The sequence below is a fragment of the Amblyomma mixtum genome, chromosome 5 (assembly GCF_055824585.1).
Source record: "Amblyomma mixtum isolate Tamu chromosome 5, ASM5582458v1, whole genome shotgun sequence".
Lineage (NCBI taxonomy): Eukaryota > Metazoa > Arthropoda > Arachnida > Ixodida > Ixodidae > Amblyomma > Amblyomma mixtum.
The window spans coordinates 112,206,179-112,220,848 of record NC_143016.1 but is presented as its reverse complement, the minus strand read 5'-3'; the positions used below and the strand labels follow the sequence as shown (position 1 = coordinate 112,220,848).

General features: G+C 44.6%; 1 long non-coding RNA gene across 1 annotated transcript; it reads right to left on the bottom strand.

The window, feature by feature from the left end:
* Positions 1–9,202: 9,202 nt before the first annotated feature.
* Positions 9,203–12,173, bottom strand: LOC149343373 (uncharacterized). The gene is made up of 2 exons (XR_016282707.1): positions 12,099–12,173; positions 9,203–9,373 (listed from the first exon to the last, which is right to left on the bottom strand). It is a non-coding gene; the product is annotated as an uncharacterized LOC149343373 (long non-coding RNA).
* Between the last annotated feature and the right edge of the window lie 2,497 nt (positions 12,174–14,670).

The following is a 14,670-nucleotide window of genomic DNA, read 5'->3' as shown; positions in this document are numbered from 1 at the left end:
CTGGTCTTCATGTGAATCAATTACTATGAAATTTTTCTCACCATAAGGCGCTCAACCAGCGCCAGCGCCTGATGTCTGTACACCTGCTGCCCGGCGTCTGACTTGGTCAACCGCTCCTCTTTGGTCTGTTACCGGAGCAGACGCAGAACACCAACTGGTGGCAGCGGTAGGATGGCTTTGGCCGTGACTTTTTCGTGCTTTCGAGCGAGTGAGGGCGTGGACAGCACTCGAACCTTTATACATAAGCTGGAAGCACCGAACTGAGGCGCACACAAGAACTGTACCATAGACCATGAGAAGCAGTTCGTTGCGAGCAATGAAGCCGTAGTGTATTAGATCACTTTATCATGCGGAGCCATTTACGTAGGGCTGACTGGACGATGTCTGAACTCGCACCTTTGGGAACAAAACAAAAATGTCGAAAATAACCACCCACATACCCACATTGTCATGCACTGTCTCCCGTCAAAGCGGTGCCCCCCCACCCCCCTATTCAACACAACAATAGTATTGTATAAACACACGGATAAAACCACGCGAGCAGTTATGGAATCATATCGTACCGCAAAAAACCGAGGCTAGTGCATCAGAAAGCCCACAATAGTTCTTACAGGTAAAGAGCTTGCATTCCTGGACAAAAGCTGAGGGCTCAGTGGATTGCATGTTGTTTTCTATCTGTCACTATACTCATTCTTTCCTTCTCTTTACATGCAATTTTCCCGACGCTCATTTGTATAAATTGCATTTCAAGTCAAATGAAGTTAGTTGAGAGTCAGCGCTCGTTTTGTCGTCTTCACTGTTGTCCCCGTCTTCTTCTGCTGTTTCATAATAAAGCGGTACCAACTCGCCCAACTCGCCCTTCTTCTGCAGAGTCAACCACATTCCGAGCTGATATTTTGAGTGCTGAGGAAACTCTCGGTCCCTGCCTAAAGCTGACGCTGTACTGCAAAGATCAGCTTTGGTGGATTCATGAGCCTTCGTTTGCTGCCTTTGCGCAACGAGCCCGCACTTCAAGTGGTTCGGCGCTATGCATTTGCTTCACATTTACTCTCTCCGGAACTGTGCTCTGCTGGTCTCGGTAAGGCCGTGTGGAAAATGAAAGTAAGTGTGTGTGTGTATGCGGGGGGGGGGGGGGGGGTGCGTGTGTGTGTTTACTTGTACGTGTACTTGAACTTCTCAACGCTTGTTTCGCGCAAAACTTTTATAATGCGGCATACCGTCGCTCTCTGCAACTGTTCTTCCGACTGTTATGTCGGCGCTATGTGAAAAAAGTGCTGGCGGCCTCCAAAACGCACGAACTGGCGCTTTGACCGCATTTGCACAAAAAAAAAAACCTCCTTCGAGCGGAGAGAAGAGCCGCTTCCGGCAGAAGCACTACGCCTATCGTCACAGGAGCATTAGAAGCGATGCCGACGTGTACAAGACGGTGCATGCGCATTCTCAATTCCGGCTCTCTGTGACTCGCTGTAATGTGAAGAGGATATTTCAGGCGGCTTGACACTGAAGCGCAGAGACATTTTGTTGCCTGTCTGCAAGGGAAAGGAAGAAAAACTCCTGACCGACCGCAAATGCTTAAGAAAACATCGCAACAGAATAAATGCCTTGAATCGGAAGCAGCGAGCAATGCGGAAATGGAACTCGCTCCTATGGGATCAGCGGAGGCTCTCAGCCTATAAGCACAGGCGGCGCTGCTGCTGTCTGCTCGGTGCTCCTTTCATTTCAAAAGCGGTCAGCGTCCGTTGCGCTTTGCTTTTTTTCGTTGCTGGCTCTCCAATCCCTGGTGTGGGAGTGAATCCTCTTTGGAATCGCAGGGAAATTCTTCTTCAACAGCCAACTATACATTGCAGGCAAGGCAATGAGTGTCTAGAAAATGCTTATTTTTTACATTTCACATGATCAAAACGACTGCATCGAAATGGACGACATAGAATTCTGTTCACATGTGAGCAGAAAAACCAAAATGCAGTATAAGATCACCACACAAGATACGCCATTACTTAAGAAAAACATGCAATGATTGCAGAAAATTGATAATTAGATTGAATTCAAATATATAAGCAGTACTTCTAAAGTGAGTAATATACAGTAAATCAATTTATACATGTACAGCTTTATACATCGAGGGAATTCGTGTTTTACATGATAAAAGTTAAATGGTACGCAGATAACAAACACCATGGTTGTCAAGATACGCTTACCACTGGCCAGTCAATCAAACAAAGGTTCACAAAATGACCACTATAAATTCTACTTGGGACCAGCGGCTAAATTAGGGTCGCTGCGACCGTATCTATTCGCACAAAAAAAACCTAGTAAAAACTCGAGTTCACGAGGCAATGTAAACCATATTTTTCTATTTTTCTCATATTTGCCTTTCTGCCGCTTCAGTAGACGCCCTGTTACGTCTCTGTAAAGAGCGGATTGTGCGCCTGCTTGCTAAGGAACCCTAGTCCACAGTATTGGAATGCATTAGTTCGCGTATGCTGGTCACTCCTAGAGCAGGGTCGGGCGCAAGTTAGGCAGCGAACTCTGTGCTTGAGCGCAGAGCGTGTACAAACGCTAAATTTCAGTGCACTGAAGAAAAAATATTTTAATGCACTGTGTCTGCGCGGGCATCTTGCTTACAGAGAATGGAGCACGCAAGCGCAGTCATCTATATTCTCGTTAATATAGAACAACAAATGCCATCAAAGCTCTGTTGTTCGAGCTGGTAGAAGAGAAGCATTTTGTGTTCACAAAAGGGTCAGTTTAACCTTTGAAGCACGTCTATCCCTTTTGACGCAACCGTAAGTGTATGGAAGGGGCCTGATGTCCTGGCAAGCTGTTGAGAGCGCAATGTAATTTAAACAAACTGAAGGAATGTGGAATGACGTGAGGAACCAGATCAACTGCTTGACAAAATGGCATATAATGCAGCAGCAATTACGTCATTATTTTTCACTTCGTAACCATCTTATACTATAGACGCATACTGACGGAATGAGGATATTGTTAATTGAGGCAACTTATACAGCAGGTAAAATATTCAAAGGTGATCAAAATTCTTGCGTTTTGGGTCACTCAGTAGTAGTCGTATTGATCGGGAGATTTTTTCTAATGAGGAACATCTCAGGTTCTTTCTTCTGGCCTCACTGTAAACGCAATGTTTACGGCCTTTATATATAGAGAAAACTATGTCAATGAAAAAGCAGTGACAATGACCACCCTAGAACTTTTCTCTCTATTGTATACACTAACTCATGCGCTTCACATTGCTCACCAACAATTCGAGCCCACTTAGACACAGAAACACTCTTCCTATGAAGAAATGAGCAGAAATCACATGAGCAGGATTCAAAATAAAACAACTGCTTTATCTGTTAGATATTGGTAAAGCAACAGTGCCCACTTGGGAAGTGCATACCAATAGAAGTTCTGTATATTTTTAAGTGTGTTGTGGGTGTATCCAGTACGCGATAAAGAAAATTTTAAGGTTCAATCAGCGTGTGGTGTACGATTACTTACCATTTTACTATCCTACATAGAAAAATGTTCTAAATTTGAAATGAATCCAAGGTTTATAGAATTACACAATGCTCCTGCTCCGCACTTCTTTTTGACACATAACAGGTATTCCTCCGAGCCCATCACATTGGTAACAGCCCAGTCAGTGTCCTACTAGGACAAAACAAGTGTTAGTTTGATTAATAGGCTGTGCTCTACGTTTTGTTTCCTTTCCTCCGAAAGCACAGATAAACCATGAAGAGAGCTTTTCGCACCATTTGAAGTGCACTACATGTCTTAGCGGAAGTTAAGTGTTGAGCCTAATTTGCTGCGATTTATATTTTCTAAAGCATTTCGTGTTTTCAGAAATGCTTTTCACTATGTTTCTGATCTAATGAACGAAAAGATACGGCCCAGACACAACAGCACCACCGCCGGTAAAGTGTTCACTGGCATCATCCTGGCGTTAGTAAGGGACTCTGCATTAGTGCTGCGATGATGAATGGGAAAATTGTTGAAAACGGCGGAAGTTATCGCCACTTCCAGTAAGGTATAGCTGGCCCTCCTTCCGAAGTTGTATTGTTGCTTCTCCACTTGATTCTGAGGAAGTTTGTGAAGGGCGCAATTTGTGCGTAGAGAAATATGATGGATACATTTCTATGATATCTCCTGCCTGAACCGCTGTGTGATATGGCACACGTCGTAGTAGGAGGTCCGGATGAGGTTTTAACCTTTTCCCTTACTAAAGCAGCAGCGGATACCATCGTGGCCACTTTCGCCACATTGCGGAGCAGCCAATGCAACTGTAGGTGACATGTGCTGCGAACACGTACGCCAGGCGCTGAAAGGAAAGAAAGAAGCCATTCTTCAGTGCTGAAGTCAGCGCTCACAGTTTTAAAAATCCTATAGCAAGTTTTGGAATACAAGGTATTTCTTTTGCTCTAGGACGACAGAGAGAGTGGAAACTTTTCGATACGAAAATAATCTGTTTATGTAAGAGTGCCTGTCTTGGGTTCACTGATCCTCCGCAAAATTGAGCCGTGTACCGCTACTATGAGTTATTTACTGATGTTTATATCCTTGTGAACCGAACTATATCTTCTACCGTGTTTATTTTGACCAGTACACCAAAAAAGAACGTGGCTCCTTTTCCCAACTGCAGCCTTCACCGCCAAATCTGATGAAAACCGAACAGAGAAATAAATTTGCTCAAGCAAATAAAAGCACATATTCCAGCTTCCCTTTTGTTTAAAGCACATGCACACGAATTTTATCTCTACAGCTGCTACTGACTTCTTGATGAAATAAATTTCGGCTTTTGTCGAGCAAAATTCAAAGGAGGAGGAACTTGTAATATGGACCTGTAATTTATGAGACAAAAAAAAGGAGTAAATGCGAGCCTTACTAGCAGCGGGAAAATCACCAGAGGTAAGGGGCCATTTTGGAGGCGATGATGATATAATTAACAATTTAAGCCAAGCTGTTTGCACGTGTGCTTTAGAGCGGGACTTGCTGCTGATAGCGCTTGCTTCATAGATGGGTGGGCACCAGAAAGCAGCTCTGTGCTAGACATGCAGAGAGAAAAAGCACAGAACTTAGCCGGCGTTTAAAAAATGCGGACATGCTACTCTAGGTGGGGAAGGGAATCGCGGAAAGAAAGAAGGTGAGAGGTGCCGGAACTGGCAAAATGAAAGAAATGAAAAAAATAAATTAAATGCTATTGGGGGCACTAAAGTCTCCTGACTTGCTATGAACGCGAAAGCATTGTGCACTACAGCTGTTTCCTTTGGTGAGTTTTTGGTTGATTATGTCTGTGGTATTTAGTGCGTTTGTGTTACTTATTTCGTGTTGGTGACCAAACAGCTCACCATTCCTATCTCCGTCAATTAATGGTCATATATGCAAATCGGTCAGTCTAATTCACATCCATAGATAGCGGCGAGTCGTCACTACCAGCGCAGTGGCGCAGCGGTTAATAGACGATGCGCCACTACACTTGCTTATGGCTGTTCCTGCACAGCCATCCGCTGGGATTGCGCGATCGTTGTTGCTCTTCCCGAGCAACTTCTCGAGCAGCTGGCGCGGCGCTTCTCCGAACTAACCCGAGCTTCCTCCCACTCCTACTGGCTGCAGCTTACGCAGGGCTCCTTATAAATACTCGAGTTACTACCCGAGATCACCCGAGATACTACAGAGCAACTCGGGTAAGCACGGGTGAGTGACCACCAGAAGTGTCCATTTCTGGTGGACAACTTCTGTCACCGCCATGCAAGAGGCAAGCAATGCTTACGCATTAAGGAAGCCGGCCGACACACTTAAGACTCCTGACGTGTGAGAAGGCAGAAGAGCGCCCGCTCGCTTTGTAAACGAAGCCGCTGCGCGCTGCCGCGTGTTGTAAAGTGATGCCGCGCACCTGGCAATTCTACGTCTGAATCGTTCTATGTAGCCACCGCCGCACCACTTCTGATCTGGGCCCTAACTTTTTAAAGGCAGTCGTTGCCGTACCGCTGCCTGCGCTCCGCCTTGAGGGTATGGCGCGATAGGTCATGGGTTAATTTCAATATATGTAGCATTGTTTTATTAGAGTTTAATGTCCCAAAGAGACTCACCGTATGAGGGACGCTGTAGTGAAGGGTACCAGAAATTTAGACCATCTGGGGTTCTCTAACGTGCACTGACATTGCAGAGTACACGTAATTCTCTAACATTAATACATACCTGGGAGTCCTCACACCACTTCTGGAGCAGTGGTGCAGCGGTTAAGCGGTGCGCAAATGCACTGGGATTGGAGGTTCTGCCACAGGAGGCACTTGTGCGATCGAGCAACCTCGCGCGACCAATCATTAACCCCTTCACCGTTTTGTTATGTCAACGAATTTCTTAACGAAACTGCTTATTTTTTTTATTCCTGATTTCGATTAATATTGCAATAAAAACCATGCATTCGATCTTTAAAAAAATATTTGAAGCAAACATGAAGTCAAATTAGCATATTGAAGTTTATTATTTCTCGCAATGCTGAAAACCAACTTCCTGCAGGTAATAAGCGATAAATATATTCAATCAAGTCATCAGGTGAGCTTATAGTGGTCAAAACCGGGAGCTGCGAAAAAAGGAAACCGAGGGGGTCGCGTAGGGATGTTGCTGAAGTCGATCTACATCCACTGACGTGCGCTTGCGATGTTGCATCAGAGCTGTCCTCTTCTTCATCGGAAGAGCTGATCAGCACAACGTCATCACTATCGTCCTCGCTCCCTGAAACAATGTACACTTCGGTGTCTGAATCACCATCATTTGAAGAAGGTGACGAGGAAGAAAAGCGTCTTTTCTGAGAAGACGGCTCAACAAAACACGCATCGCATCCGCCGGACGCCATTGTTAAAACCCAAGTTGCCATACGAAAAAAACGTTTATGCGGTAGAAGAAAACGAAATTATCAGGTCAGTGCTGCCATCTGTCGAGTAAAATGCCATCTAAGCCCCACACGAGCGCTGCTCGTCCGAAACACTGAAAGGAAGAACCTATTCAGCGAGGACGAGCTACAGTCGTCCAAAACGGTTTGGGGACGGCTTGGCAAGGACGAGCGCAGCTCGTCCAAAACGGTTAAGGGGTTAACTTAACCGCCACGTGCCCGTAGCATGAGGAGGAAGCCACTTATTGTGGGTACCATTGAGTGCTAACACACGCACGCACTCACACGCACATGCACACAAACACACGCGCGCGCGCACGCGTACACGCCCGTGGAGAGCGGTTTTCGCTAAAAGGGGCAAATAAGGCTTTCGTCTTAGAAATAAAATAAAACAAACAATTGGATGACGTTTACCCCGCCAGTAAGCATACAATGCGCTATCATCAGGGATATCTCCCACGCAACTATCGTTTCCTTTCAAAAGTTCATAGATAGCGGTGAGCCTCACACCACTACTGGCGCAGTGGTGCAGCGTTTAAGCGATGCGCCCCTACTACCCCGACAGGTGGCTGTTCAAACAAAGGCGTCGGTTGTGCTTGTGAGACCAAGGCTACGTTTGCTGAGCTCCGGCAAGGCTCATTATTCCTCAGACTGTTTTTCGGGGGGCGGCCTGTCTCTCGACCAGTAAGCTGATGCGCAGTTCCACGGTGGGCAGGTGGAAATTGCCTTGAGTTATTTTAATTATTTTCATTGCAGCATGCCATGGTGAGTAGGTTCCCTACAAACCGGTGGCAAGGTGGCAAGTGGTCCACCTGCTTTTTATGACACAGACAGACGGACGCTGCCTTTTGTCGTGAACAGCGCCTCGTACGCTATCGCCTCAAAAAGGAACTGGCATTTAATTTCGGTTCAGGTGCATCAAAAAGTAAAGTTATACGATGTTAAATTGCGAAGTGCGAAGTGCTAAAGAGGGGCTGTTAAATTTCACTGCACTAAGAGTGCATTGTGATGACATGCGAGGAGATATAGGAAATTAACGAGTCGACCAACGCCTTCTAAATATTGTAACGGAACATAGGGCGACAGGTCGCTAAACCAGCAGAATACGGCAGCTAGCCAGCGCGAGACACTTCAACGTCTTTCTTTTCAAGCGCCACCTGAGAATATCAGGGGGCAATATGCAAATAAAAAGTTCATAGCGAGTTTCTTATAATTAACGGACCTATTAATTAATAGAGTCTCCTGTTCAAGGCACTAAAGAGTCCGATTCGGTCGCCGTGATGGCTCAGAGGTTATGGCGCTCGGCTGCTGACACGAAAGACGCGGGTTCGATACAGCCGGCGGCGCTCCAGTTTCGATGTAGGCGAAATTCATGTACCCAGTGTACCCTGAGATGTCAGTGCACGTTAAAGAACCCCACGTGGTCGAAATTTCCGGAGCCTTTCACTACAGCGTCTCTCATAGCCTGAGTCGCTTTGAGATATTAAATCCCCCATAAACCAGGAACCATAAAGTGTGCGATTCGAGATGATGCTTGTACTGCGCACGCTAACCTGCATACATCGTTTATTTTGTTTTGTTTTTTAAATCCAACTCCAGCGTAAACTTATGACTTGGCAAGGTCTGACTGGGTCCTCCTCTTATTTGGAATGATGATGATCATAAAGTGACGCCAAAGAAGACGACGCTCTTGAGGTGGCCGGCTGACGCTCGTCCCTTATAAAAATTTCTATAGACAGTCCATAGACTGTCTATAGACTTTAGTCTATGAAGTCTATAGACTGTCTATAGACAAATCCTTTAGACTGGTCTATAGACAGTCTATAGATTTATGGCCATACACTTTTAGTAAACTTTTGTCTATAGACAGTCTATAGACAAATGTCTACTGAAAGTCTATGGGTCTATAGGAAGTCTATAGACACAGGTCTATAGACAGTCTATAGAAGATCTATAGACTTATGGTCATACATTTCCTATAGAGGTGTCTATAGACCGTCTATAGACACTTGTCGATAGACGGACTATAGACGACCTATAGACTTATGGCCATAGACTTCCTGTAGATTACCGTCTATAGACAGTCTACAGACAAAAGTCTACTGGTCCAGTAGACATATGTCTATAGACTGTCTATAGACATTCCATAGGTGTGTGGCCTGGCAGTGCTATAGACCTTTGTCTATAGACAGTCTATAGACATATGTCTACTAAACTGTTAGTAGACCATTATCTATAGACTGCATATAGACTGTCTACAATCATTGAAAAAGGTCACCAGACAGAGTTCACACATGAAACAATCAATATACTTACAAATTTAGTTTATTTCCAAGCTATCCAGGCTGGGAATATGCAATACATGCACCATAAGAATGCACCACAGTTACATAAAAGTTGAAAGTAACAGTCCGGCTAGTTTCCTCAGAAGCATTCTTGTGGCCTGTTGTCTGCAGTAAATCGTCCGGGCACGTTTACCTGTACAGCACAAAGGAAAAAAAATAATATAAGAGGAACTGAAAAAAAAAAAATATTCCCATTCCATCTCTACACTTGTGCTTTACAATGCAAGGCATATCCTGGCTATGCCATCCTAGAAAGGCAATCTTGATCTTTTGGTTTGGTTTTATGGGGTTCAAAGACCCAAGGCGACACAGGCTACGAGACGCTGAAGTGAAAGGCTGGGGAATAATTTCGGCCACCTGTGCAGAGTACACAGGCCTTTAGCATTTTGCCTCTATTAAAATGCGACCGCCTAGGCCGGAATCGAACCTGCATCTTTCAGGTCGCCATACGAACATGATAGCCACTGAGCTATCACGCCGGCTCAATCATATCAGTAAATACACGAAAGATTATATGCGTCGTCATAAAACATTGTAACAAAGAACCCTAATGCCTGGTGCACTCTACTCTGAATCCAGTACTGATACTGATTTCTGTATGGCAATACTGTTACAGCCAATACTGACCTCTTTATGGCAATCCTTTTACTTTATTTGTAACAGAAGACTTCGAACAATTGTGCCACATATCTGCATTGACTCGCAAGGAGCTGTTAAGAATGCCACCTCCATAATATACAGATTCAGTGCACCTCACACAGGGATCCAAAAAGGAGAATATTGCAGCATTTATTCTTATAACCGCTATAGAAGAAGCGCTTCAAAATACCCTGCGTGAAGCCTGGTACACCCAGCCAAATTTTTAACTGGCTCGGGTGTTGCATCGCTAAATGCACCTTGTAAAAAAGGTGCCTTTCGGCTACACTGCTGGCATATTCATGCTGTAATTTAACGAGTGAAATGTCATTTCGTGCTTCCTTTTTGTTCATATAATGTTTGAGTGCAGTACTTGCGTGTTTAGATCAACGTTATCAGAAACATTCGTCTGCCACTACGAACAGCTGAAACAAGCGGCATACGTAGAAATGGATCTGGTCCATATGGCCTCATTCTCTGTGTAAAGTACCACTCCTTTCATGGCAGACAAGTCGTTTAGCCAGATTAGTGCAAATGCGCCACCAGAACCATTGCTTCGTATTCCGCTTGTTTTGGCTCTTCGTATAGCGGCAGACGATGAATATTTCTGATAACTTTGATCTAAACATGCACGTACTCCACTCAAACATTATATTAACAAAAAGAAACTATGAAATGCCATCTCACGCGTCAAATTACAACATGAATATGCCAGCAGTGTAGCCAAAAGGCACCTTTATACAAGGTGCATTTAGCGATGCAACACCTGAGCCTACTCAAACGGGCACAAGCTATACAAAACCAGCAGGCAGAAGCAACCAGTTCACCACAGATTTTCGCCTATAACTTGAAGCACAAAGACGGAACAGCATACTCATACATCTGCGCGCGCTCTTAGAAACAAGCGGGTTGCAGCGCTTCCATGCCGCGCTCATTATTCAGAATACTAATACAGCACACAGAGGCTGCAGCTGCGCCGTTTCAAAAGCAGTCGCGAGGTTGAGACAGCAAATTACTGTCACGATAAAATACCGTCTGAAATTCACTTAGTTTTTCCTTCAAGTGCAGCCCCAAAAGCGCAGTAAAGAGGTGTGTTTATTGCATGGAGGTAGCCTAACCCAACGCTGCTAGAAAAATCAGCGAAAGCATTGAACGTGCTCTAAGTAGGAAGTATTTCAATGAAACAATTACAGGCGCAGCTATAATAACACGAGAGCTTAATTTAATTTTAGGCGCAAATAAGCGGCGAGTCACATCGGCGCTTTCGTAACGTAGAAGTCAGAAACACATCAGAAACACATCAGAAATCAGAAACACATACTTTGCCTCTAGCGCAAATGGTATTCGAGAAATCTGTGCACGTGTCAGCGGGAGTCATGAACGAACCACTCGGAACGAAATGTAAGCCACCTCTTGTCGAGCCGACCTTTACCCAGCTTTCAAAATGAAGTGCCCGCAAGCCAGCGGCGGCGGCCAACGGCTCTGATGACAGACACGGACGAATCCATACGTGTGCAACGAAGAAGAGATGGGATGGAGCTCGTGGGTTCTTCGCGGTGTTTGAGCACGCCGTCCATTCGCGCCGGCAACGAATTTTATTCACCCATCACACTACAAGCATTCCTCCAGCGCCGCTTGACTACAACTTAGACAAACGTCTCGCGCTCCAGTCTATAGCGTTACAAGACAACTTTGCTGAAACGTCGGCGTCCACGACGCGCACCGAGCGAGCGTCCATACGTAGCAAGCAATGCACACCTCCAAAAGAACAGCACTCCATGGTCCAGACAGGCGATAACACAAAGATAAGAAAATAAATGTAATCCACCACTGAACGAGTACGTTTGTCGAGTAAGTACGTTTTCGGAGGTGCAAAGTAAATAGAGCTCACACGGCGCTAACTAACACACAGTTCCATTTCGGCCGTCATTCACAGGCTAAACGACATTTCTGGCCGCGCATCTACCTTGAAACACGAAAAATCTAGTAGACAGCTCGCGAGGAGCGGCTTATCATCAAGGGCATCGCACAGACTGCCTTTCCGCGCGTTAGTAAAGACAGCGGCACAGAGATAAGCGGCATTAGTCGAGAGTCCGATGGCTTCCGGCTTAGAAACGAAGCTAGGACGTTTGTAACTGCGCACATAATCTGTTCTGCACACACAGCTCTGCTTAGAGTGGTTTAGGAGACCAAATGAATAAAATATAAACGTGTAGACTTACCGTAAGGAGACGATGAAGCTGGATTTTGAAGAAAACGTAATCCGCGAAAAGCACGCCACCGCCATTGATGCAGCCACGCACGGGGTTGTTTGCAGCCCGAATGATTTTCCGCCGTCTCGCGGTAAAATGGGTAAAACGTGAAACAGAACCCATTTCACAGTCGTATCTTTATCGCTCGCACTCTTGCCGTGTGCAGCTTGATCTGATATCCAAGACCACAGAAGGCAATCGGCTTATAATCTTAAATTCTTCGCTTACCCCCTAAAAATTTTATTGTTTTCGTGAAAACACAACCGAAATCTAACTTCTTGTCGGTATACGCGCCGCATCTCCCACCGAATAGTATGTGGTACAATTCTCAAATAATAATTATAAGCTTACATAGCATAACGTCCTTTTTGCGTGTGTTCGTGTTTAGAAAACTGATATGCGCCACATCAGCGTGTCATCGGCTCCGAAGCAACAGGTGCAAGGGTAGGAACGAAAAAATACTGGCTTTGTGATTGTTGCGTCGCAGCACTTATTCACGTGAATACAAACTGCAAAGGTAGAAATGGCAGATGTTAATCGCAGAAAGGACCAGGCTCTTTGAGATTAATCTAAGATGTTTCTAAGGCATGGGCGCTTCCTTGAATTCTCACACCCGTATTTCCCCCTTTGTTTTCAGGACGTTCTAAAGAGAAATGTAGATCCGTTGATAAAATGTTTCTGATTTCAGCACGTTGGACAGTAACGATTGAAAGATGGAATGGAATTTTGTCGAGCGATTCCTTTAAGGGACAGCGTATTCGTTCGATGTAGTACAGTTTGCGGGTGCCCTTACTTCAAGAACGGCTGCTTTTCCTCGGCTTACTTGTTAGCATTAAATATTTAATTGTATTGACAATATACGTCACGGTATAACGAAAAGGAGCTTGTCAAGGCTCCTGAAAACAATATACAGGAGGGTGTTCTAATGGCCTTACGCAATACATTTTAATTTCCGTAATAGCGAAGGAGGTGGGGGAATCCCGACATAGTTGCGGTCACTAGATGCAGGTCCCCTCAACATACAGTGCAAAAAGAAATTGACATTGTTCTGGACTTAGTCGAAGGTCAGTGTATCGAACATTGTTAGATAAAATTACGATTGTTATAGACTGGTCTATAGGCAGTAGACTATCTATAGTGTACAGTCTATAGACGAAAGCAAATTGAGGTAGTTGTAGACTGTAGTCTGTAGAGAGTCTATGGACCGTCTATAGACGAAAGGAAATTGAAGCAGCTATAGACCGTAGTCTATAGAGAGTCTATAGACCGTCTATAGAGGAAAGGAAATTGAAGCAGCTATAGACAGTAGTCTATAGAGAGTCTATAGAGCGTCTATAGAGGAAAGTAAATTGTGACAGCTATAGACCTTAGTCTATAGACCGTCTACAGACGAAAGGAAATTGAAGCAGTTATAGACTTAAGTCCATAGACAGTCTATAGACAAAAGGAAATTGAGGCAGCTATAGACCTTAGTCTATAGCGAGTCTATAGACCGTCTATAGACGAAAGGAAATTGAAGCAGTTATAGACTTTAGTCTATAGACAGTCTATAGACAAAAGGAAATTGAGGCAGCTATAGACCCTAGGCTATAGCGAGTCTATAGACCGTCTATAGACAAAAGGAAATAGAGGTAGTTATAGACTTCGGTCTATAGAGAGTCTATAGACCGTCTATAGACAAAAGGAAATTGAGTCAGCTATAGACTTTTGTCTATAAAGTGTCTATAGACAGTCTATAGACGAAAGGAAATTGAGGCAGCTATAGACCTTAGTCTATAGAGAGTCTATAGACGAAAGGAAATTCAGGCAGCTATAGACCTTAGTCTATAGAGGGTCTATAGACACTCTATAGACGAAAGGAAATTGAGGCGGCTATAGACCTTAGTCTATAGAGGGTCTATAGACACTCTATAGACGAAAGGAAATTGAGGCGGCTATAGACCTTAGTCTATAGAGAGTCTATAGACCATCTATAGACAAAAGGAAATTGAAGCAGCTATAGACTTTAGTCCATAGATTTTCTATAGACTGTCTATAGACAAAAGGAAAAGTCTATAGGATGGCTATAGAGTCTATAAAAAGTCTATAGAAAGTCTATAGACCATTTTTATAAGGGGTGCTGGCGAACTCCTCCTTGTAACCCTCTCCCTCGCCTCCCTGCTTCTCCGGTTACTTCGGCAATAGTCTTAGATGCCGGTGCTTCCCATGTCCCAATAAACCAGCCTTAGTATATATCATTTTTTTTCAGTTTGGGCTGTTTGCGTGTGCTACCATTTGTTGGAAATATATCTGCGCTTAGTGCAAAAAAAGAATTATATACAGTCAATGAGATTGATGCGGCAGAGTATTCGTTAGTATTAGTTTTCCTCCGACGGAGTATCCCGTGCCGTTTACGGGTTCAGACTGCGCGAGCAGGTGGCGTGTTGCAGTCCTTCAAACACCGTGCGACACGCCATACCCCTGCTCCAACAATCACAGTAAGACACCCCGCTGCCCGTCTCCGCTCTCTCGAACTGACGTCCGCTGCCTCCCATATTCTCTT